The sequence below is a fragment of the Peromyscus eremicus genome, chromosome 6, assembly GCF_949786415.1.
Source record: "Peromyscus eremicus chromosome 6, PerEre_H2_v1, whole genome shotgun sequence".
NCBI lineage: Eukaryota > Metazoa > Chordata > Mammalia > Rodentia > Cricetidae > Peromyscus > Peromyscus eremicus.
The window spans coordinates 25,422,192-25,447,217 of record NC_081421.1 but is presented as its reverse complement, the minus strand read 5'-3'; the positions used below and the strand labels follow the sequence as shown (position 1 = coordinate 25,447,217).

General features: G+C 44.1%; 1 protein-coding gene across 6 annotated transcripts in view; it reads left to right on the top strand.

Moving 5' to 3' along the window:
* The window catches only part of Fndc3b (fibronectin type III domain containing 3B), a 300,773-nt gene that overhangs the window by 133,541 nt on the left and 142,206 nt on the right, over nt 1–25,026 (top strand). The window contains exon 1 of one of the 6 annotated variants that reach the window (XM_059265289.1): nt 7,806–7,923. The exons of 4 other annotated variants lie outside the window; for them this stretch is intronic. The gene's annotated coding sequence lies outside the window, so the exon portion shown is untranslated. Of the gene's footprint in view, nt 1–7,805; nt 7,924–8,234; nt 8,405–25,026 lie in introns of those variants that run through there. One more of the 6 variants, XM_059265290.1, reaches the window with a different exon arrangement.

Sequence of the window (25,026 nt, the reverse complement as noted above, 5' to 3'; positions counted from 1 at the left end):
CGCCAGCATCCATGTCAGGCAATTCACAACTGCCTCTAATTCCAACTCAGGAGGATTATATGCCTCTGGCCTCTGCAGGTACGTCCTCCCCTGACATGTACACATCTTCCTACACAGACGTGCAGATACATAATTAAAAATAAATCAATTATAGAAACAAAGGAAAGAAATCCCCAGACCAAGACCTGTATCATTTCACATAGTACTTAAAATGATGTCTTTACTGGAAAAAAGAAGGCTAACCCGAAAACTAGATGAACTAATTGATGGGATGCCTCATGTGGTAGTGTGCTGCCCTAACTGGTGAGTGCCGAGAGGTTAAAGCATAGATGTCAGGAGCACCAGCATCCCAGTGTCCCTGAGATAAAAGCCAGGCATTCAGGGAGCATGGATGAGGGATTTTCTTGTGGATATTTTCTTTCCTTTAGAAAATACTTTAATACTTAAAATTCAAACACTGGGAGCTGGAGAGACAGCTTACTGTGTAAGAGCGCTTTCTGCGCGAGCATGAGGACCTGCGTTTGGGCCCCAGCACCCATGTTAGCGTGGCCATGGGCCTGTACCCCCAAAGCTGTGGAGAGCAGAGGCAGGGCTTCCCTGGGGCCTGGCAGTCGCCAGCCTAGTCCAGCTTTAATAAAATGATCTGTGTCAAAGGAATTGAGTAGAGAGTGAGGCGGGGGAGGGGGGGGACCTAACTTTCTCCTCCAACATCTAAACTCATCACATAGGCTTGTGTATGTGCATGAGTGTATACACGGCACTTCTCTCTGTCTCTGTCTCTGTCATATGCACAATCCAGACATTCAGGGGTGTTGAGACTACTCTATAAGCTGATGTCTAAGTGTTTCTCAGGAGGGTGGATGTGAAGCTGTTGGACCTTGTCACTTGGAAGGTGTGCGATTTCATCGAGGGCCATTAACCATGGACATTATTTGAGCACAGAACTACCCCTTGCTCCCCATTCTCCACCAGATTCTGTCAAGTTCAAAATGTTGTTCACACGCCCCATAACCTTTTCGTTTATAGCAGGCTGGAGAAAGAATCTGCCATTTTTCCCTCCTAGATGGATTCCAAAAATGTCCTGACCTTTTCCATCCTTCACCTTCCTTGCATCATACCTGTTAACTGAAAGATAACCTGGAAATTGATTAGAAACAAGCAATCCTCGTAGACACGGAAGACATGCTCTCCCACATAGGAGAAGAAGCCACTTGTGTTATAGAACAGCATTTTAAACAGGAGTCCTCCCATTGAGAAGGCTAGAGACTCTCAGATCTACAATGCTTACTTAACTTGTTGTCAAGTACTTAGAGGGAGAGATTTTTTGCAGTGATTTGTGTTTTTTATTTTTAATTGAGATTGTAAAGGAATGTATTCATTTTAACAACTTCTAAACAAAACTTAATTCCTGGTGCTTATAGTATGTTCAATACACTTTTTTTTTTTTTTTTTTTTTTTTTTTGAGACGAGACAGGGTTTCTCTCTGTTTGTCCTGGAACTTGCTTTGTAGACCAGGCTGGCCTCGAACTCACAGAGAGCCACCTGCCTCCGCCTCCCGAGAGCTAGGGTTAAAGACATACTTCGCCAAGCCCAGCCAGTCCATTACACTTTATTTAGAGTATATTTATCATTGTTATAAGAAAATTTAGCTATTGTTATATAATGGACCAATAGAGTCAATGAACATGGTTTTGGTAAGTTAGTTACTTGCAAATAGCCTATCCAGTGTATTTACTGCATGTTTTAATTAGAAGGAAACAATCATCCTGTGTGAATTTGGTAGGGATTCCTTTTTTTTTGCCTCTCAAAAACTACACTGTAAGTATGCATGCCTCTGCTTTGACACACATGCCTTCTATTTCACTCGGGAGTTCCGATGTAAAAAGATAGGAGGATGAAAGGAGAGAGAGAGTAACTGGTAAGAAAATGGTTGCATTTCTTATGTGCATCTCAGGTGGAAGACTGCAAGAGGAAAAAGATGTGAGAACTGGCATGAGGGTTGGGGAGCTTAAAGAATTAACATGCCATCAGCATTCTTGAAATTACTTCATCTTTCCCTTCTTCCCTCAGCCAAAAGAGCAGTGATTTCTCGTGAGGTGCAGGCAATTGGATTTGTTTTTGTTTTTGTTTTGTTTATGGAAACTCCAAAAAGTAAACAATTGAGTCTGCCCCTTCATCTGTTTTTTTGTTTTGTTTGGTTTATCTAAATGAATCTAAAATTGAAGTGCTTTTTTCCCTTCACCCTCATGATAACACTTTAAAAAAAAAACAAAACAAAAAAACCCGAAACCTCCAAATTTGGAATTTGAGCTGCTTGATGACATCCTTGTAAAAACATCCAAAATATTCGTCTTATTGGTTCAGTTAAGAATTTCAAGATTTATGGGTAGGATACATTCGGGTGACCTCACGGGAAGTTGTCTCCAGACTCCTTAGCTGCCCCTTCGCCTTCCCAAGGCTTCACAGACTGTATAAAGCCTGACCGAGGGGAAATGCCTTTTCCCCAGTTCCCTGATCTTTGTGTATCCTCCCTCCCCCGTTCTACAAATCCTGTCCCAGCATGGACTAAGAAGTACAGGAGAAGAGTGGGAAGCCGGAAGGTCCTCCTCTGTCCATAGCGCCTTTCACAGGGAAGGCGGAGTGGGCTGAGGCTGAAGAGTTTCCATTTCTGCAGTTTTCCCTGCCCTGTCCTCTCTTGTACTTCCTGTGAGTCACAGTGGAGATGACATTTCTTCCCAACCAGCACCTCACTGTGGCATCTCAGTGTCATCCTTCAGGAACCAGAGTGGATTAGGTAACCAGCCTCTGTGACCTGAGCTTCCAAACTCAGTGTGATCCAACTTACTTTAGTGTAGCACAGAGTCTGGGGCTATATATACTGAGCACACGTGCACGATTTGTGCCAGGGTGGGTATTTGTTCCAGACCCCATGGGTCCAGTGCTCCCTCTTAGTGTGAAGCTCCGCACACCTCCTTCCTTCACAGACTTTTAATGCTGCATGTTTATTTCCTTTCTGACATGGTTTTATTCTTTTAATTACTGTTTCTCTGCTGGATATTTTCCTTATCTTCTGGAAGAGGCTTAGGAATGAAGGACCATGTAGGACAGGGAAGCATTTAGAACATATTTACTATGCTTTGGAAACTGGAGAACTTTGTATCTTCCACAGTGTTAATATTTGCTACAGAGAAACAGTAACCTTGCCTATGTAGCATGAATTGTTAGAAGGTCTTATTAATAAAATCAAACCTGAAGCCACGTATTGGGGTGAATGCTGAAAGATCAGAGAAGCAGAAGAAGCCACAGCTTCCTCACTTCGCCAGTTCCTCAGCTTGATCCTATTTCCTCAGACTGGAAGCCTCTGAGTCCTCATCCAAATGGATCTCAGCTGAACTGTTTGTTGCTCAAAAGCCTAAAAGCTTAACCGACACTAATTCCTGATCCTCACGCCTTACAACTTTCTGCTTCCTGCCATCACTTCCTGGGATTAAAGGCGTGTGTCACCATGCCTGGCTGTTTCCAGTATGACATTGAACTCACAGAGATCCATCTGGATCTCTGCCTTTGGAATATTAGGATTAAAGGCGTGTGTGCCACCATTTTCTGGCCTCTATGTCTATCTAGTGGCTGTTCTGTTCTCTGACCCCAGATAACTGAAGACTAGGAACTAGAAGCATTTGGCTGGTTAAGCTTTTAGGTTTTGAGCAGCACAGTTCAGCTGAGAGCCATTCGGATATGAGGACACAGAGGCTTCCAGTCTGAGGAAACAAGATCAGCTGAGAAGTTGGCCTGGTGAGGTTAGCTGTGGCTTGTTCTGTCTCTCTGATCTTCCAGTGTCCACCCCAATACTTGGCCTCAGGTTTGATTTTGTTAATAAGAACTGTTAAGATTCCTGCTACAATGCACAATATTTTGGGGAACACAGTATCACCCCATGCCTAAATAATACATTTTGATTATAATAATGTGATGTTCACAGTTGTTTCTAATTTTTTAAACATAATTTACTTTTTCTGTCATGGTTCTGTTTTAAAAGAGAGAATGCAGAAATGTTTAGTTGCAATATTGTTATAGTAACAATATTAGTTGTCAAGATGAGGAAGAAATGATTTTTTACTTGTGATAAAGTTGTAGGGGCTCACAGCTCATCGCCGTTCCCTGCAGTGCCCTTCATAGGTAACTGGCTGCTTTCCATTCCAAATTTTCTCTGGCAGGGTGCTCTTATCTCAACCAGTGATCACCATAGCAACAAGGTACACTCTTCTATTTTTGGAGCATGAAAATAGTGCCTTCTTATCTCCAATAATAAGTGATAGTTCCAGAAAAGCAGAGCGTTGAAGATTTGTTTTTCTTTACCTCTTTAAAAATTATGCAATATAGTCACATTCCTGGTGTTTGGAATCTTTCATTATTCACTAACAGGGATAGTGGTGTTCTGAGTCTTGCTTACTAGCTACACTCCTGTTGTGCAGACGAGAAACTCAGTGAAGGTGAGTAGCTTGAACAGGTTGTTGGAGCTTGCAGCAGTGGGGATTATGGTCTAACGCAGGCACCCTGCCTTTAGGTCCCCATGTTAAACCATGCCACCATCCCCATGGAACTCTGGTAGAGCAGATTCTCTCTTATGATGCCTACCTCTGAGAATTCCTGACCCTTCAAAAAGTGATTCTAAGACATGTGCCTCAGGGCACACAGACTGGAAGAGCGGATGACCACCATGTTGGTATGGAAGGAGGGCACAAGGTAGAAACACACAGACATTCAACTAGCCAGATGCCCTGCCACTGACCTTTCAGATTAGATAGTTTCAATATTCTTAGTACAGACTGCATACAGGTGAGCTAGAAGGTAGGGCAGCTGTCAAAGTGTGAGGGGACATGATCTTCCAAACAGTGAAAGTCCAACTGCATCAGCGTCTTCCTAGTTTCCTGTTATCATGGATCTATCTTCAAATTTTGTGCTGGGAAATGTTAGTGGGAATTGACAATTTAGTTTATCTGTAATAGTTCAGCTTGTGTACTGTAACGTCCTAGAAAGGAGGTTTGGTGAGAAATTAAAACTTTGCCCTGCTTTGATTCACCCTTTGTTCTTCAGCGTAAGGGAAAGCTGTTGATGAGTTTGTAGCGGTCACCACAGGTTATCTTGTGGTACCTAAGATGTCATCCGACTTTAGACTTTAGAAGGAAATGGTACCTTAGAGTAAAACCTGCTCTCTCTGTGTTCAAGATTCCTCAATTCCACACTAAGGCCCCGAGCAGCCAGGTAATCTATATGTCCAAGCTTATAGAGTAGGGATGACTGGAGCCTCTGTCACGGAGGGAGGGAGGGAGAGAGGGAGGGAGGGAAGGAGGGAGGGAGGGAGGGAGGGAGCGAGCGAGCGAGGGAGCTTGCTTTGAGTTTAGCTAGTATTATCACTTGCGTTATCAGGTGAGGTCTTACTCATTGTCCCCATTCTGTCAGCAGGAGAACTGAAGCTGGTGGCACCCTTGTCCTGTCCTGTCACCAGGAGACCCTAGTTTCTCACAAGTTAGGCAAGCCATCCAAACAAAAGACCAGCTTGAACTTTTTTGTGTTATTGTTTAAATTGTTTTTATTTTTAATTGGCATATAAAGAATGGGTTTCATTATGGCATCAGACTTTGTCTAATTTCCCCACATGTCTGTTCTACAGGAACAGTGAGTGGGGTGTGCACAGCCCTACCAACTCCCAGGCAGTACTCTGAGGCCGATTAGAGTGCTGTGGAGGATTCAGAGCCGGCTCAGGCCCTAGAGAGGAGGGTGCTCTGTGGGTTAGCCTTCTCTGTCCTGGAATGAAGCCAGGATGGCCCAGGGGACATGGATGTCACCAGACCTCCAGTTTCTTCTCACTTACCTTTTCCTTTTTTTTTTTTTTCCCTGGTTTTTCGAGACAGGGTTTCTCTGTGTAGCTTTGCGCCTTTCCTGGAACTCACTTGGTAGTCCAGGCTGGCCTCGAACTCACAGAGATCCGCCTGGCTCTGCCTCCCGAGTGCTGGGATTAAAGGCGTGCGCCACCACCGCCCGGCTCTCACTTACCTTTTTAGTTCATACTTTGAGGGGATAAGAAATTCAGCTTTGAGTTTCCAGGGAAGCGGAGGTGGGGTAGTGGACAGTATGCCATGTTAACCCAGATCAGGATGGCTAGCTGTAGTTTAGGTTGGCTTCTGTGATCTCCAGTGGCAAGGCAGGGTCGATCAGTTTTGAAGAGTCTCCCATGAAGGACCTGGAAGCTCTATGGTTGACTTCACTAACAAGGATTTTGTTGCTGCGCACTGAGACTCTGTTTAGTATCGGTTAGTGTGGCCTTATCCAGTGCAGACTGTCTAGACCAGAAAGAGCAGTACCTTCAAAACCCAAGCTCCGATGAGTATATGCAGATTTCATTCTTTAGCATTTTGGTATTCTAAGAATGCTGCTCATTTGCAGACAGCCGGTATCCAAGTGTCCATTTGTGGTTGTGTGTGCTTACTTCCGCCCTCTCCTCCGTTTCCTCCTAACCTGTACTTACGTTATTCTTGTGGAGTATTGGGCCTCAGTCTTTCTTCTCGGTTTCTTTTCTGCCATCTAACTGCTTGGGCATGCAGAAGTTTTTAACGATTTTTAGTTTGTTAGTCTCAAGTATATATAAGAGAGTCGCAAGACAGCGCTTCTGTGTGGCAGATGGCCCCATGCATGCTTCTTGGCAGGCCACCTCTCTGGAAGGGCTTCCTAATTTGCTTGACTTGGAACCTTCTGCATGGGGTCATTTCCTGTGCCTGGCCCCGTGACAACACTGACCGCGGTGTTCCCCACCTACGCTGCCTGTCCCCAGCCAAGGGGGGCAGTGGCTATGGCTTGGGAAGCCTGTCTTGTCAGCCTTGCTTGGTGGGGTGGTGTCCTCGCTACTCCTGTACTCTCACTCTGAGGTGGGAAGGAAGATGTTTTTGATTTCTAAAAATGTTCCAAGTTATTATCACAAAAGGATGACCAACACAGTCTTTCCAAAACTATTTCATCCTTTGAAAAACTACAGTGTACACCAAACAGCAAGTGGAAAAAATGGTTACATTGTAGGGTCAAGACAGGTAACAGGTGAGCAGACAAAAGTTCACAGCCATGCCGAGAGCTACACATTTGTAGCCTAACACCGATGGGTACATTTATTTAACGAGCAGCCATTGTGAAGGTTCTGAGCTTGCCAGGTGCTCCAGAGGCCACTTGAGAACCCTATAAAGGTAATGGCAATGTAAAGTGTGGCTCTTGTCTCAGCAGGCGTGACAGGCGTGGCAGGACACAAGATGATGACGGTCACATTGAGTCATCAGTCCTGTGCGTCTTTAGGAGGTATTACTTCACGGTGTGGGATAGACTGAGAAGACACTCCCAGCATGAAACAGGAACATTTGTGGAAAACAGTGCTTCTTATGAATTAGAGATCTCATGACATTAGTCCCCCTTCTGGGGTTTCTTCTTAGCAGAGGCAGAGCTACACCTAGGCCTGTAGCTCGTGTAATTCTTGATTGAAGTTTAAACTAGATGTTTTTCAGCTCATACAGTATGTGCTGTTTATTTCTGACACTGTCATTCATACGGATTCTGGATTTGTGTCTTTGTGTATGGAGAACATTAGTCTTCTGTAATATGTAGGCAAACGGCTGTGCCTTCATAGTAAACTACCATTCTTTTGTTTCTCAAGGATTTGGAATAAATTCAAAACAATCATAACTTTATTTTTTAAAAAATGATTGGCTTGCGAAATGGAATTTAGAACCCTTGATGCACACTGTAAAGGTTCTGTTTTGTTGTATCCAAGTGATGCCTCCTAGCTCATCCGAATTAGCCAAGGTACTTGTACCTATGTAGGAGAATACTCTATGGAAAGGATATCATTTTGAACCATAAACCTGGCTTCATGTTAAAAGAAAGGTATTAAGAACATTAATATTATGTTATTAATAATAATGGTATTAAGAACATTAGAACTGTTTGTAAACACTCATATAATCTAGCACCAAAGAATCCGAGAACAACAAAAATTCATAAATGGATCACACACAACATTGCCAGTTTGGGGTTACCTTGAGCCTATAGATTTAATGAGTTTAAAATATTGCTCTGGCCTCAACTTGGAATGGGCAACCTAATTCTTAGACCATGGTGAATGGTTACTGGGACTACCTTGTTGCTAAGAAACCTGCTATGCTATTGAGTTGCCTTGGTGAGGTAATGACTTCTTCAGACTCCTTAGCTGGGTGGTTGCTAATCAGAGCTATGAAGAACCCGACAGAATTTGTTTCCCAGGTCACAAGTAAATCTTGATCAGGAAGAGAAACCAACCTGAGTTTGTATAAACCGACAGACTTGCGAAGTCCAAGTTATTGTGAGTAAACCGTAACTCGTACGTCAGGTCAGTGATAGAAAAGTGTCGTACTACAAGACACAAAGCCGTTTTTGCTAGTAATAAGTTCGAAGAACTTCCTCGCCTCCACAGTCTGTATTTGTTAGTGGTTCTCGGGAGCACATTTGGGATGCACAGAGGGATGTTTAGATGGAGGTGGTGAGGGAGAACGTGTGAAATTATTTTTGTCACTTGGTATCAGTCTTTATGAAATGACATAACACTTTACAAGAAAACTAATGCTATACCACATAGCATTTTCATGTTATTTTTACTGTGCCAAGCTTGATTTTGAAACTCCTACCATATTTGTGATAAGGATAAGTATGGCCCCTTGTACCTGTGACCAACCTCAGTGCTCCCTCAGCATCACCCCTCTGCCATGGATGCTGGGTTCCTAGGTCCAGTGCCCTGCCATGGATGCTGTGTTGCTAGGTCCAGTGCCCTGCCATGGATGCTGTGTTGCTAGGTCCAGGGCCCTGCACCTCCCACTCTGTTATGTAAGCATCCTCTGATCTCTGTCTGGATGTCTCCTTATCCCACTCCAGCTCAGACTCCCCATGTTAAGTATCTCCAGTTGGGGAGAAGGAAGAGGGAAAGAAGAGCTGTTTGTGTTTTAGCATGCCAAGTGAGGGCAAGTGGAGCTGCCTCCAGCCCACCATCACACTGGTCTTATAGAAAGCATTTCAGCTGTTTCAGTCATGTGAATCAGAGCTCAGATAAATGACTGCAGTGGTAATAATGTTCTTTGTTTGACAAGTAAAACCAAGACTAGCCAGGTGGTGGGTCAAGGCTCCTGCCCTCAATCCTGATGACCTGAGTTTGATTCTTGGAACTCACAGGAGAGAACTGACTCCTGAAAGTTGTCTACCGTGGCCCATCCCTACCCACCCCCAATAATAATTTAAAAAAAAAACAGAAGTGGATGGTGCTGGGATGAGAACCGTTGAGGTGCTTTCTCCCTGAATGCACTCATGTTTTCAGTTAAGGGGTTGTTAGGGTGGAAGGGTTGCCCACACTCTCCACCCTGTGCACACATGGGCAGAGTCCAAGGCCGAACAGCACTTGTTAGCTAACCCAGCTTCTTCGTGGGTTATATGAACAGAACTTCACAGACTACACTTCGGTTTGTGTCCTCGAGTGGCCGTTTACTCTGGCCATGTTCTTAGAGCCTCTTGCTTCTGCCAGTCCCTGAGAGTTGCCACAGGGAAGAGCCGTTGGTACCTTCCACTGGAAACCTGGCCCCGAATCTGTGTCCTGACAAAGCACCTCTCAGGGAAGGCTCCTTGGGGAAGCACAGGGTGGAGCTTTTCTATCCCATCTTGGCTGGTCTCCATGCCCCTGGAGTGCCAGTCAGCCCCCCCCCCCAGCCCCCTCCACACACACTCCTGCTCTGTGTTGTATGTGTGTGCACGTGTCTGGAGACCAGAGGTGAACCTTCAGTGTCCTTCAGATTTCGTTTACTTTGTTTTGTTTTGTTTTGGACATGGGGTCTCTTAATGGCTGTGGTCCACTAATTCATCTAGACAAGGTGGCCCACGAGCCCCAGGGACCCTCCTATCTCCATCTTACAAGCTCTGTGATTACAAGCATATATCACCACAAGTGGCTTTTACCATAATTTTTAGGGGTAAAATCTAGAGCCCCGTGCTCACAAGGCAGACATTTTACTCACTGAGCCATCTCCCCACCCTTTTTTTCTTTCTCTGTGAAAAGAAGAGAAATAACTCTGCTAACACCCACACTTGACATGAAGACAGTGTGTGCGGTGGGGTGGGCCCTTTGTGTAACTCTTAGCAGCGCTGACACCGATTATCTTGGAAGTGACCTCATGAGAAAGAGCAGCAGTCCTTGAGCGAATCTTCGGCTCCCAAGATTCCCCTGCCTTGGCCTCCTTCCTTCCCCACAGTTGGGCAACAGCCACCTCCAGCTGGGCCGGGAACCCTCGTTCCATACCATTCACACAAAGTTCTGATGAAATGAGCTGCCTCTTCCTCCAGAGTTTTTCACCCTCCTGTCTGGGAGTGCTGTGTGCTGGCAGCTGTTTAACAGATGTTAATGTCTTCTTTGTGTCTATGGTAAAGGTACCATTAAGCCAGCTGATACAAAAATGCCCAGATAAAGTTGACTTTCAAATGTACGAGCATTTTTTTTTAAAGTGTATTTCTCATGCAGTGTCTGAAACATGCTGGTGTGAACTCCTTGTAATGCATTGGTGGCATGGTGCTAACTGGGTGTGACCTATCTTTTGTCTGGTAGCCTTCAGTTTTTTGGTGATGCAGTATCTTGGCTAGAAGGTGTATTTAGAATTTCATACATATGCATGTATACATATATCTGTACATACATATGTGTATATATCATTAGTTTCTAAAAATTGACTGTAGGATATAGAGAGAGGCTTCAGTGGGTAAAAGTACTTGCCTGCAATCGTAAGGTCCAGAATCTGAAACCCCAGGGCCCTCACAAAAGCTGTAGTCTCGGGGCTTCTGTAGAGAGATGGGAGACAGAGACAGGTCCAACAGGCAGAGACCGGAAGCTCTGACCGGAATAGGTCAGGCAGTCTGGTGCACTCAACAGCAAGGTAACGGGGTCCCATCTCAAGTGATTCGAGGTGAGGACAGACACCCAAGGCTTTCCTCTGTCTTCTACATATGCACTTTCATGCCTGCCTTCACATGCATAGATGTTCAAAGATACCCAGACAGACACAGACCGGTCTGTATGAGGATGCTGTGTGCATCTTACGGGAGGGGACGGTGTAATTGACAGAGCGCTGTCCTTGGATATTTCCCTGTTCGGTCCGTGTTTCCTCTGGTGTGTTCTCCAAGAAAACAAGTGAACTCCAGGCAATACCTTAAGTCCTTCCCGCCTCTTGTTACACTTCCTTCGCAGCCTTGGACTCACTCAGGTTAGTGTAAAGGCAAGCAGTTTTCCCCTGGCTGTTATAAGCCAAGAATCCTGCAAGTTGTAGGATTTATCGGGTCTCTTCCCAGAGGATGAAAGGTTTGCCTTATTGTGAAGTCTTAGAGTTGTCTTAATAACTGCCTGTTGCTGAGTGAGTGGATTTCTGGCTGGGCCTTCCGTTCTAACTCCAGTATTTCATCTTCTCCAAGGCGCAGGCCTCTGACCCTGACAGGCATTATTTGAAAACACGTTATTCATTTGTCTCCAGCAGAACCAGGAATTATTATTTAAGATGCTTGTAGTGGCTTAGCACAGGGATTGGCAAGCTCATTCTGGCAAGGGCAAGAAAATATCCTGCTTTGTAGACATGTAGTCTCTGATGCATATATTCTGTATTTTTTAAATAGTTCTTTAAAAATATGAAAACTATTTGCTTGTGATCTGTATAAAAGCAGGCCACTGAACTACAGTTGCTTTCCAATTAGTAAAATACATTAAATACATTTGTGAGGAGTTGTCTGGGTTCTGACTTTCCCTTTACACATTGTATTGATGGAGAATCAACCCTTATAATGAGAATATATTAAAGACCTTGGGTACTCTTATACCCTGTAAGACACGGCCTTTCTTTCTTCTCTCCTCCTCTAACATTGTCCCTATTTTCAGATGAAAGCTTTTAAAATTCTTGTTTGCTTGTTTACAGTGCTGGCGACTGAGCCCAGAGCCTGTGAGTGCTGGGCAAGTGCTCACCCACCGAGCTCCGTCTCTAGTTTGTCCGAACTTTGGTCCTTGCATTTATGCTAATAAAAATGTCATTGTGACAGGCTTCTGTCACTGGTACATTGGTCACAGTAGCAAGCCATGCCCAGCCTGGGGAGAGAGCCCAGGCAAGTGTGTCTGCTCTGTGTCCATTTGCTTGTGTCATGGAGGATTTGGTGAAAATCTGGCTGAACAGGGAGGGCTCTTATCCAATGTTGCGGTCTTTCAGAACTGACCATTTTAATAAAACTGTAAGGATTTTTCTTCTGAAAACCTGTAGGGAAAGAGGAAGTACATCCACAGAGGAGCCTAACCCGGCCGGAAGTTTGTGGTTTCACGTGCTCATTTTTCCTCTGATCTTCTGTTCCTCAGCGTGCAGCACCCCCAGATCTGGAGAGGTCACTGTGCTGCCTTCCTTTCTAGCTGCAGCCTATAGCTTCCTAGTCAGTGCTTGTCTATTTATTATACAGATGGAAAGCGGGGTGGTTCCCATCACTTTCTCATGCTTTCAGAGCTTTACAAATGATTTTTGGCTCAAATGCTGTTGTGAATAGATGGACGTAGTTTCTAGGAAAGCAGTTGGGACCCACTGAATTGTGACTTTGGGAACAAAGGCATTTTGTTTAGAAAGATTGTCCCAAATTGGAGTTGGAGCCTGAAAAGGGGGCTTACAGCATCTCCTTCTTTCTCCTGTGAACTCATCGGAAAGCTGATGTTTGCTGAGTGGATGGCTGTACTCACTGTCCAAACAGGTCTCTGTTTGCCAACTGGGAACATATTGCCGCCTCTGTGAGGCACTCCATCATGCCTTGAATGGATCCTCTTGTGTTCAGAATTTCTGATGCAAAGAGAAGGAGAGAGAACTATTTCTTTCAGGCCCCGGCATTCACTGCAGCATCCAGGATCTCATCAGGCCCCTAGAAGCCAAACACGCGGCAGAGGCACTTCTCAGGGCAGCGAGAAAGGAGTGGAGGGGAGGGAGGAAGAGACAGCGCCACTTAAACGCCCTTCTGCTAGCCCCTTGTAGCCAGTTTTTGTAATAAAACAGCTCTTTTGGCAAATAGAATTGTGACAATAGTCCCAGTTTCTCCTAAGCAAAATAAAACTTCCTGCAGGCATCTTCCAAGGAACGGTGTTTGTCTGCTCACTTGAATCTGGCGCACCCCAGAGCACAGTAGTACTTCCCACAGCATGGAATACACTTGTCGGGTACTACCGAGTAGGTGATTGGTTTCATCACGCCTGACTAATTCTCAGGCGTGAAGGCTGACTGATAGGAAGGAGTTCCTGTTGCTCTGTAAACACCCTTTATATTGCAGAGTCCAAACCTACTGTGTACAAAAGAGTGAAGACGAAATACATTTTCTGTTGTCACATTCTGTACTGAAGTCTATGGTAACTGTATGTTCTGGTAAACTAGTATTTACTAAGTAAATTGAGATCTTGGTTTGTGGAAAAACGTAGTCATTCCTGATGGTCAGCCATCGTTTTGGGTTTTAAACTTGAGAAATCTTGTTGAATGGGGAAGGAGCATCAGTCCCGTTTATAGACTCTTTCTGGGAGCACACAACAAGGTGCTTACTGAATTTTGACCTGTTATGCACTGGGCAAGCTTTGCTTGGCATAGTGGAGAAAACACAGAGGGCTTTCTGTAGTTGACTGCAAGATCCACATAGTTTTATGAGTGGAAGAGGGGAGTCTCATTCAGCAATAAAATATACTGCCTGGACTCATCAGTGAATTCTCACTGTTGATGAGCTCAGCTGATGTAAACAGAGTTCTTGGCTCACTCCATTGACACAGCATTTACTTCTTTGGTTTTCTGTACCTTACTCCTTATCTAGTACTACCTGTACCTGGAAATGTGCAGATCCAAAACCTTAATGGCTTGTATCTGGACTGTGTCTATTAGGCGTGGAGAGGGTAGTCTGCTCCAGCTGTGGGGCCACGATGATGACACCAGCTAGCTGTCCTGGCAGGCCGAGCATGTGAGCACCTGATGCGTGCCAACTCATTCCCTTCAACAGTGCCGATCTTGAGAGACTGATTCTACGGGGGTAGGGGGTGGGGTGGGGGGGGTGTTCCTCATCCTAAATGCTCGGGACCAGAAATAGTTGAAATATCCGAGTTTTAAATAATGTGTGTACTTTACTAACTGAGCATCCCTGATCTGAAAATGCAAAATCTAGACCTTTTAAAGCACCATCAATGCTCACACATTTTTGACCTTGGAACATTTTAGATTTTAGAACACTTTGGATTAGGGATCTCAACCTGTATCAATTTCTTCACTTTAGGGGGAGACTGAGGCATAGAGACAGGTTTGATAACGTGCCTGGGTGGAGTTTGAGGTGAAGTCTGTGGGTTGCTGTCTGTGCTGCTGCTGTGCCGTGGGGACTGGTCAGCCAAGACCACTGTACGTTTCTCAACCAGGACTTTAGTCATCTTCCCTTGACCCCCTGGAATGTGTACTTCACCATAGGTTTTAGGTCTGTTGATACTCAGAATCGAGCATTTATGAAGCTAAGATCACTTTAAATACTCTGTTCAGTAGGCGAATCAGTCTTTCTGTTTTTATTATGGAAGTAAGTTTCTGCTTAGCTCATTCCCTGTCTTTTGTTATAAATTGACTTGTGTTGCAGTTGATAGGTAGAGCTGGCCATTTCGTTTTGCTCAGAGCTAATTGGCAGTTTGATTTTGAGCTTCAAATAAATTAATCATTATAAAGTATCTGAGAATAAAGTCAGGAGGGATGTGTGTGTGTGTGTGGGTGTGGGTGTGGGTGTGTGGGTGTGTATACACATGAAGTAATATATATGGATTGTAAATTGTGCAATCATGTATTTTACATGATGATAGAATGAGAATAGAATATGTGCATAAGGTTGTGTGTGTGTATGTGTGTGTGTGTGGGGAGAGAGAGAGAGAGAGAGAGAGAGAGAGAGAGAGAGAGAGAGAGAGAGAGAGAGGAATTTTTCAGACTGTTTTTAGTACTGCACAGTCATGATTATTGGATAGTATAACTAGCTCTTGTCAAGGGACAACTGAACTTGGCTGGTGTGAGATAACTTTCTGAATTACATGTGTGGCATTCTTGTGAGCACCTGTCAAGGAAGTCTTGTGGCATCCATGCAGGGGATTAGGTTCCCAAATTGCTGTGTATGGAAAACGTAAATCGAACATTAATGTATTTCTAGGAACTCATCAGAAACTGAAGTGTGTTGTGGAATGTATTTTCTGTAATCCAGTCCAAAAAAATCCATAGTAAAAAAATTAGACCATAATAAATTGTGATTTTTTTAATATAATTTATGAGCATGGTATCTGAATTTGTTTTTGCAAATTTGTTGAATACAAAGAAATTCTTTAGATGTTTTGCACTAAACTGATTTATTTTCAAGTTTTGTCTTTTGAAAGAGAAATTATAGCATAGAAAGAAGCCATCATTTTCTGCTGGAATCTTTGCTTTGAGCTTTCCTTTGTTGGTTTCTAGTCTTACTTTGTATCTTGGACCTGCTTATGCCCATTTGGACCTGTTTCTGAACTACGGAGGAAAGGTAACCTCCTCCACCAGCCCCACCAGCTCCAGCTCTCCAAGTTCCACACAAGGCTGTTACAGTAGTGCTCTTAGCTGCTAGTTGGCCTTCCAGCTAAGTGTGGGTTTCATCTGCAGAGGCAGTCAGGATACTAATTTGCATGAAAACCTGAAGAAATTGGAAGAGTTTTGTTGAGTATTACTTGGTATTGTAGCCACTGAAAAGTAGAAATGGAAATGCTTTATGGTGTTATTGTTGTTCACTCCCTAATGAGCATCAAGTAAACTAGGTTTTTTAAAAATGTTTTCCTCTCTTGATCCTTCTTATCAGAGAATTTTACACAACCTTGGGTACATAGGTATTTAAACCAGGGATACAAACCAGACATTAACTGGTAAAAAATTATTTAAAGAATTCTTCAGTGTGCATATAATTTTACCATTTAAGACAAGCAAATGTGCATATTAATGAAATAGATAACACTTTTTTTCCAAATAAAGAATTAGGCTGGCTGAATATTTGATACTGCCTTACATATAAGTACCTTCCAGGCTTTTTATAGTTGATTGATACTTTTATTTTAAAAATTGTCAATGCAGACATTAACACATAAATACATAGTACAGAGTGGCAGAAATGTGTTTAGAGCCAATTCAGAAATGGTTGAAAATTCTGTTCTAATCCCAAACCATAATTTACTAACATTTTCAAAGTGAAACTCAAATCAACAATCCAAACAAGGGTTTTAAAAACCAAGCATGCTAATACAGTGCAGTGCAAACATACGCTGATTCCATACTCACATGCTGAAGATTTTTGGTGGGAAAATATAAAGTCTTTCCCATAATTAGACCGTTGTGTTCCTATAATAGTAGAAAACTGTTCATTCATTGAGCTCACCACAGTTCTTCATCTGCTTTAGTTTCCGGTCTGAGCCTGGGCGTTCCAGGCAGTGTTGTTGGCATTGGGTGGCATGATGGCATGCCCAGGGCAAAGCTGTGGATTCAGAACCAAGGCTGCAGTGCAGTACACAATGCTACATGGGCAGGCACTACCAGAAACATCCAGGACTCAGTCATTGTTTGAGTTCAGATCAATTTTTGAGAACAAAACATTTGAAAGCCTTTTATTCTCGCCAGTTTGTTTTACTCCCACGTTCATTCATGCAACCCCCCACAGTGTCTCGCCCCACAATGAGAGACGCTGGGAAATAAGCAGTACAGTGTGCAAGGGGAGAAGAGGGACCGGAACAGCCTGTGTGTCATGTATCAGGCTTGAAAACACACACACACACACACACACACACACACACACACACACAGTTTGTGTGTGAGAAAGTGAGTTTACCATTGCTTCAGTCTGCCTTTGTTTACCAGATTTTGATAGGCTGTACCTTCTCAGATCTATAAATTATTTTACCGTAATGAATTTAGTAAAGTTGAAGTACTACTAGCTTAGCAGAACCCCAGCATTCACATGCTCTACCCTGTGCCTTTAAGGACAAGACTTGGTTTTAGCTCCCTTTGAAGCCTGTCTGTTTTGGAGAACTTGTCTTTCCTGTGGCTGACATTACTAAGAACACTGTGATATGGACTCTGGGGATGAAGAGAAGCAGAGCGCAGTGAAGTACAGATTCAGAGAATCTGAAGGGCAGGAGTAGCTGAACTAGGTGACTGTGCACTTAGAACTGTCATAGGCTAGGTGCACATATTGTCCACCCTCAGACAGAGCAGCAGCCTCAGTGATACCCTTTCTCAGAAAACCAGGCAGAAAGAGATCAAGAAAGACACTTTGAATTGACTTACTGATCTCGGCACAACACACATGCATGCGTATAGAACCACGTGAGTACATCAATACATCCCACAGACACACACATGCATGCGTATAGAACCACGTGAGTACATCAATACATCCCACAGAAACACACATGCATGTGTATAGAACCACATGAGTACATCAATACATCCCACAGACACACACATGCATGCGTATAGAACCATGTGAGTACATCAATACATCCCACAGACATATACTTGCATGCGTATAGAACCACGTGAGTACATCAATACATCCCCCCCACACACATGCCTGTGTATAGAACCACGTGAGTACATCAATACATCCCACAGACACACACTTGCATGCATATAGAACCATGTGAGTATATCAATACATCCCACAGACACACACATGCATGCGTATAGAACCATGTGAGTACATCAATACATCCCACAGACACACACATGCATGCGTATAGAACCATGTGAGTACATCAGTACATCCCACAGACACACACATGCATGCGTATAGAACCATGTGAGTACATCAATACATCCCACAGACACACACTTGCATGCGTATAGAACCACGTGAGTATATCAATACATCCCACAGACACACACATGCATGCGTATAGAACCATGTGAGTACATCAATACATCCCACAGACACACACTTGCATGCGTATAGAACCACGTGAGTATATCAATACATCCCACAGACACACACTTGCATGTGTATAGAACCCATGAGTACATCAATACATCCCACAGACACACACATGCATGCATATAGAACCCATGAGTACATCAATACATCCCACTGGCACACACATGCATGTGTATAGAACAATGTGAGTACATCAATACATCCCACAGACACACACATGCATGTGTATAGAACCCATGAGTACATCAATACATCCCACTGGCACACACATGCATGTGTATAGAACAATGTGAGTACATCAATACATCCCACAGACACACACATGCCTGTGTATAGAACCCATGAGTACATCAATACATCCCACAGACACACACACTTGCATGCTCATATACACATGCACAAATAATTTTCTGAAAGATTTTTATCACTTGTCTGTTTTGCACTTAGGCTCATAGTATTTTGTATTGAACTATCACAAGGAGCTAATAATCATAGAAAGAAATGCAATAACTGCACAGACTTCTTAATATAGTGCTTAGTATTTTATATTATATAAAATCCTCTTCTGTTGCTATGGAAGTACAGTAATTGATTTATTATAAGGAAAGCTAGAGAACTGTTTTTAGACACATTATACTCATCTCTGTTAGTTGAAGTATATTAAATTAAATACCCATTAACAGGACAAAATTTATGGCACTCTACTAATGTTTTGTTATTTTTTTCTTCTCCATTTTAAAATATTATACTGAAATTAAGACTCAGCTTATTGGGCTTAAAGGAACTACAAATAAACTCTACTTACAGGCTTCTGAATGTGCTCATTTTTATAGTGTTCGTGTAGTTTGTTGTTCTTTTATGTGTGCATTGTTGTATGTGTGATGTGCGAATGTGTGTGCGTGTGTATTGTGTGATGTATGTGTGGAGGTCGAAGGACAGCTTTTAGGTGTCCGCCCTCACCTCTCCATGTTGTTTAGAGACAAGGTCTTTTTGCCATCACAGCAGCCAGGCTGTCTAGCCCCGAAGCTCTGGAGACTCTCTGGTGTCCACCCTGCATCTTCCTTACGAGCTGTGGCTCCAGCTCTTATGTGGGCTCCAGGGAATCTGACTAGGGTCATCAGGCAAGTGCTGTATCCACCAAGCTGTCTCCCGGTCCACAGGTTATTGTGTTCCTCCTTGTTGCTCATCCCTCTGAATTGACACAGGAATGTCTGTATCAAAACTAGTGGGACATTTGGTCATGTTGGGGTGGAGGGATAGATGGGTAATTTATGAAAAAAGAGTGGACCTAGGAGTCTGGTAGTCAACATGAGGGCCTCAAATTCTGATATGACGAGCACCTGAGCGTGATAGCAGGAAGCGTTTTAGGGAGTAACGGCCGACAGCCCTTTTCTAGAATCTGTGGAACTAAGTGAGGTCAGTGCTTTCAGAAGCTGGTCACCCAGAGGAACCATGGAAACCACTGGGTTCCTTTTCTCCCAGGCAAAACTGGATGGCAGTTGTGCCTCAGTCCCCCAAGTGCTGGTGTTGGCGGCTTGAGTCTCCATGCCTGCCTCGTGGGGCTGGCTGTTGAAAGGGAAGCTGCAACCGATTGGGAAGAATTGTTTCTGAGGTCTAGGGAACAGTGTGCCAGGATGGGAAAGTGGCTTTCGTGCAGCCACAGAACTGCGTCAGGCGTCCTGTCACTGAGGAGGTGGCCCGTCAGCTCCCTAGGCCTTTCGGGCCTTGCCCCGCATCACCACGTTTAGCTGGAGGTATGCACCTGACTTCAGGCACTGAGGAGATGCAGCGTCCAGCCTGCTTGCTAGTGCTCGTCAATGCAGTCCTCAGTCAGCTCCACCCCCTTTCACACTCAGACCCTGAAGCCCTGGCTGTGTAAACGTGGTCTGATGAGAGGAACTCTCATTTTCTTGCTGGCTTATTCTGTGTGGCTTAGGAAAGGCCGAGATGCAAATTACATACAATTATTAGCAGGTCGTGGCCAGTGGGCAGCTCAGAGAATGTTTATTAGCAAGCGAAATGCCTTTGTAAAACTTTAAGTTCATTTTAGAAAGTTACTGGGCTTTGGTTGAAGGACAGCTCCCATTAGTGACAGTGGGTGCTTGTATGTAAGCAAAGCACGGGCTTTTTTTTTGTTTTTTGTTTTGTTTTTTTCGAGACAGGGTTTCTCTGTTGTAACCCTGGCTGTCCTGGAACTCGCTTTGTAGACCAGGCTGGCCTCGAAGTCACAGTGATCCAAGTGCTGGGATTAAAGGCATTCCCCACCACCATCCAGCCTCCCTCTCTTTTGATACAAGGTTTCATATAACGCTTGCTAGCCTGGAACTTGCTATGTAGTCAAGTAACCTTGAATCCTAGGCTTCTTGTGTGTACCCCGAGTGCTGGGATTACAGGAATGGCCTTCTGTGCCTTGTTTATGCAGTCCTAGGGTGAAACCCAGGCTTCTTTCGTGCTAGGGAGACATTCTACCAAGTGAGCCACAGCCCTGCGCCTCCTTCCCTTGTGTAACCCTTCCAGAGAGTGGAGGAAGCTGGCGGGAGAGAATGACAGCACCTCCCTCCAGAGCCCCAAACACACAGGGCCACGGTGGGCTCTGCTTTCACGATGGCCTAGCATAGCTCTCCTGAGTTGCCCTACGATGAACAGTCTGTCTTTTTGATTCTCTGTTCCCCAAATTATAAACTTGAATAGTATTCTTTAACAACACTGTTTGCATTTTATCTCATGATGTGATTCAAATGTAATTTAAATAGCCTTATTTGGTAGGGGCAATGTTGGGAAGTTTTTACATTGTGTAAGATGACTAGAGAGTTCCACTAGGAATTCTCCCACCGTTTCTTCCCACCTTTCCCAGAGACCTCCCTTGAATTTGCTGGTGGCGGAACAGTGAATGGTCCTCTACACTGCGTGGTGTGTGGGGAGCACCTTTCTACCTGATACCCCAGTTGGCAGCAGACAAAACATCCTGGGAAGGGCTGGCTTTAAACTGGGGCTCACAAGTCTGATCTCTAGTACTCACATAGATGATGTGTAGGCATGGCCGCCCACTTGTAACCCCAGCATTTGGACAGTGGAGGTAGGGAATTCCCATGGCAAGTGGGCAAGCTACACTAGCTGAATCAGCCATCAAGTGAGAGACTGTAACTCAGTATTTAAGGGGGAGAATGATTAGGCAATACCAGTCTCAGGCTTCCACATGTGTATACCCACACAGCCATATGTACTGTGTGCACACATCCCTGATGCAAGGACAGATGGACACACACTCACACTTGGGCATGGCTTGGAAATGCTTTTGTCTCAGTTGTGATTTGTACTCATAGGGATTGTAGATATGAATTATCCATCAGAAACCCTTCCTCAGTATTACTGAGTTGTGTTTGTGCCACTCTTCAGAGAGTTGAAGCTTACCGGGTCCTGGCTCACATATAAACAGGTACATCCATGGACATATTCCATCCCCAGTCTACCACGGAAGACCAACCCAGGAAGTCTGAATTTCAGTACTGTTGACAACCACGGCTGGTAAGATGGTGCCAGATGTTTTGCCTGCATAGTGCAGGTGAATCTTGTTCCTAACTCAGATTCAGAGAGCATGAAGAGCAGGGCCCCAAGATCTCAGGAACCAACTTGATTCAGGTTGGAAGTGAGAATGAACTGTCTTTCATTGTTCCAAAAATCAACCTGTACCTTTTCACTTGGGTCTTCTACCTTACTCTTTCATCATTTTTGTTGCATAGACACACCAAGAACATCTGCTTGAGACATCTGGACTGTAAGTCCAGTCCATGCTGTGACACAGTGTCTGTCACAAACCTCAGGGCAAAAGCAGGGTTCCAAACGGCCCTTCCTTCCTTGCATGGCTCTTTGCACCGTGCCTGGCTCATTTCGCAGTCCTTTCCCCCAGGCAGGAGTGGAAATGCTCCTCTTAATGTCACTGTACCCTTGGCTTCCTGCATAGCCTGACCCTCACATTGGGTGTAACAAAGGTGTGCTGAATTCAACAGAGCGTCAAAGGGAGTTTGAAAAAAAAAAAAAACAAGTTCAAGATTGAGTTACAGGCTCCTGCCTGGGACCTGATCTCTTTGACAGTCTTAAAGCTTTGTATCTGTAGTTCTGAATTTAAATCGGTTCTTTCAAACCTGTGTTAACACAATGTGCATTGCAGTGAACGGCTCACCAACTCCTTACCATTCACTGCCAGTGTGAGGGTTTTAAATGTTCCTCAACTACCGTGAGAGTAATTGCTACCCTGCAGCACCAAAGCTGTTTGCCTCTTAAAAAAAAAAAAAAAAAAAAAAGCTGAGCCTTGTGTGGTAGTTGTTTGTTTTTATGGATCTCTTATGGAATCTGGGTGACTGTTCTTTCCACATCTTGCATAATAAATGTTTATTGAACTGAAATCAATAAAATATTAACTAATGTATTATAGTAGTGCATATTCACACAGAAACTATGTAGATTATTCTAAAACACTGAAGTCTAAGCTACTTGATAAAAAGTTTTTTAGATAGATGTCTTGAGTTTATTTAAGCTAAAGGAAGTTGGGATTTGAGCTCCAAGTCTTATGTGAGAGCTAATCCCTGGTCTTTTGTTGCCTTTGAACTTGTTTTGCAACTCAATTATTAGAGGGGTGCTTTGGAAGAAAACTTAGGTTTTAAACTGACAGCAGGTAGACCATGAACCCTGAGCCCCGTCTTCTGAGAAGAGAAGATGGCAGACAGACCCTGGACCCTGAGCCCCGTCTTCTGAGAAGAGAAGACGGCAGACAGACCCTGGACCCTGAGCCCTGTCTTCTAAGAAGAGAAGGTGGTAGACAGACCATGGACCCTGAGCCCCATCTTCTGAGAAGAGAAGATGGCAGACAGACCCTGGACCCTGAGCCCTGTCTTCTGAGAAGAGAAGACGGCAGACAGACCCTGGACCCTGAGTCCTGTCTTCTGAGAAGAGAAGATGGTAGACAGACCATGGACTCTGAACCCTGTCTTCTGAGAAGAGAAGATGGTAGACAGACCCTGGACCCTGAGCCCTGTCTTCTGAGAAGAGAAGACGGCAGACAGACCCTGGACCCTGAGCCCTGTCTTCCTGAGCCCTGTCTTCTGAGAAGAGAAGATGGTAGACAGACCCTGGACCCTGAACCCTGTCTTCTGAGAAGAGAAGATGGCAGACAGACCCTGGACCCTGAACCCCATCTTCTGAGAAGAGAAGATGGTAGACAGACCATGGACCCTGAGCCCTGTCTTCTGAGAAGAGAAGATGGTAGACAGACCGTGGACCCTGAGCCCTGTCTTCTGAGAAGAGAAGATGGTAGACAGACCGTGGACCCTGAGCCCCGTCTTCTGAGAAGAGAAGATGGTAGTGACGTGTCTGAATTCCCTGCCCAGCTCTGCGTTAGTTCTTGGTACTGATTTACTTCAGGAGGAAGCTCTGGGAAGGATTTACTGTTATGGTCATTTGCTTTTAAGGACAGTGGTTGAGCCAGAGGAGGAATTTTTGTCCTAAAGCCAATGTTCAGTGTAGGAGATCCACTTTCAGAAAGCAAGGGCTGACCCTTTCACACATTCAGCTGTCCTAGCACACTGAGAAAGTTAGGCACACCCACTCTCGAAGATTTCCTAGAAACTAGACCAAGGAACAGGGAATGTGGGGAGAGAGGAAGTTATGATTAGGGATATGGGGATAGATACCAAAATGAAGGGAAGCAACCACTTTTTCTATTTTTGTTTCTTGTTATCTAAATTGTAATTTACATATTTGTATATTTTATCTACTTAAAACAGGATATAATTTTGCAGCTAAAAGATAGAAATATTGGGAGAAAAATATATGAAGGACAAAACAGGTTACTTGCTGTCTTGGCTTTTATGGCCAGTAATTCTGCTGGAATCCTCTTTGTTCACATCATTTGCCCCTCTCTTAGATGCAGTATTAAAGTTGCCGAGTCAGCACTTTTTGCAGAGGGGCTGTTGAGTCCCGCTATCCCGTCCTCAGGACGACCCTTGGAATTAGCAGGTGCTCTCCTCTTGGGGGAGCTGTAGCAGCAGAGGCCAGACACAAACACAAGCTTCCGTAAGGATAGGGCTGTGTTCTGCAAGTCAACTTTTCATCTTTGGGAATGTATGTTGGAGAGAGCAGTATGCCTTCATTTTGCTGGTCAGTGCCTATCTTCTGAGTGATGCTCTGAGGGGACATGAGCGTGCATCAGTGTTGGAGGCCTCGTTTTCATATCTGTGTGCCCGTCCTGAAGCCCTTAGCTGCTTGTAGATGGGATGTATCTACCCATCTCTGCATAGCAGTGTTTGGAAATGGCATTGTCCCAATATGCTCTGTCTTTTATATTCAGTTCTGTTGTCTTACCTGTCATTGGTTATATGAATAATGTTTTATTATTAATATTACTACTTTTCAGTGAGGTGAATGCATGTATAGTTATTTTTAGTTTCTTGGCATTTACCTAGTCACTGTGCTATGTAACTACCATCTCTGTCTAGTTTTAGAACATTTTCATCTCTGCAGAAGAAACTCTACCTATTGGGCAGGTGTTCTTTAACCCTCCGGTCCTCTTCTGTTTCCCTCACCCTGTCCCTACTCTTGACACCCATCAATCAGTTCTGCCTGTGTGGATTAATTATTTTGTTATTACTTACATACTGGAGATCAAACCCAGAACCTCACACATGGTCAGCAAGCAATCACTCACTGAACTATAACCGGTGTCCCTCTATGGATTGACTTTTCTTTCTCATGTTTCATGTCATTAGAATCACATATAGTATGACAGTGGTGACTTTAACGAAATGTTTCCAAGGTTCAGCCACTCATTGTGTGGCAGTGCTGATTCCCTTTTATAGATGATGCAATTGCATTGTTTGGACACCACACGTTTTACTGGCCTATTCATCTCCCAGCAGATATTTTGGTTGTGCCTCTTGTGAGCAGTGCTACTGTGAGCATGCCAATGCACGTATTTATTTGAGT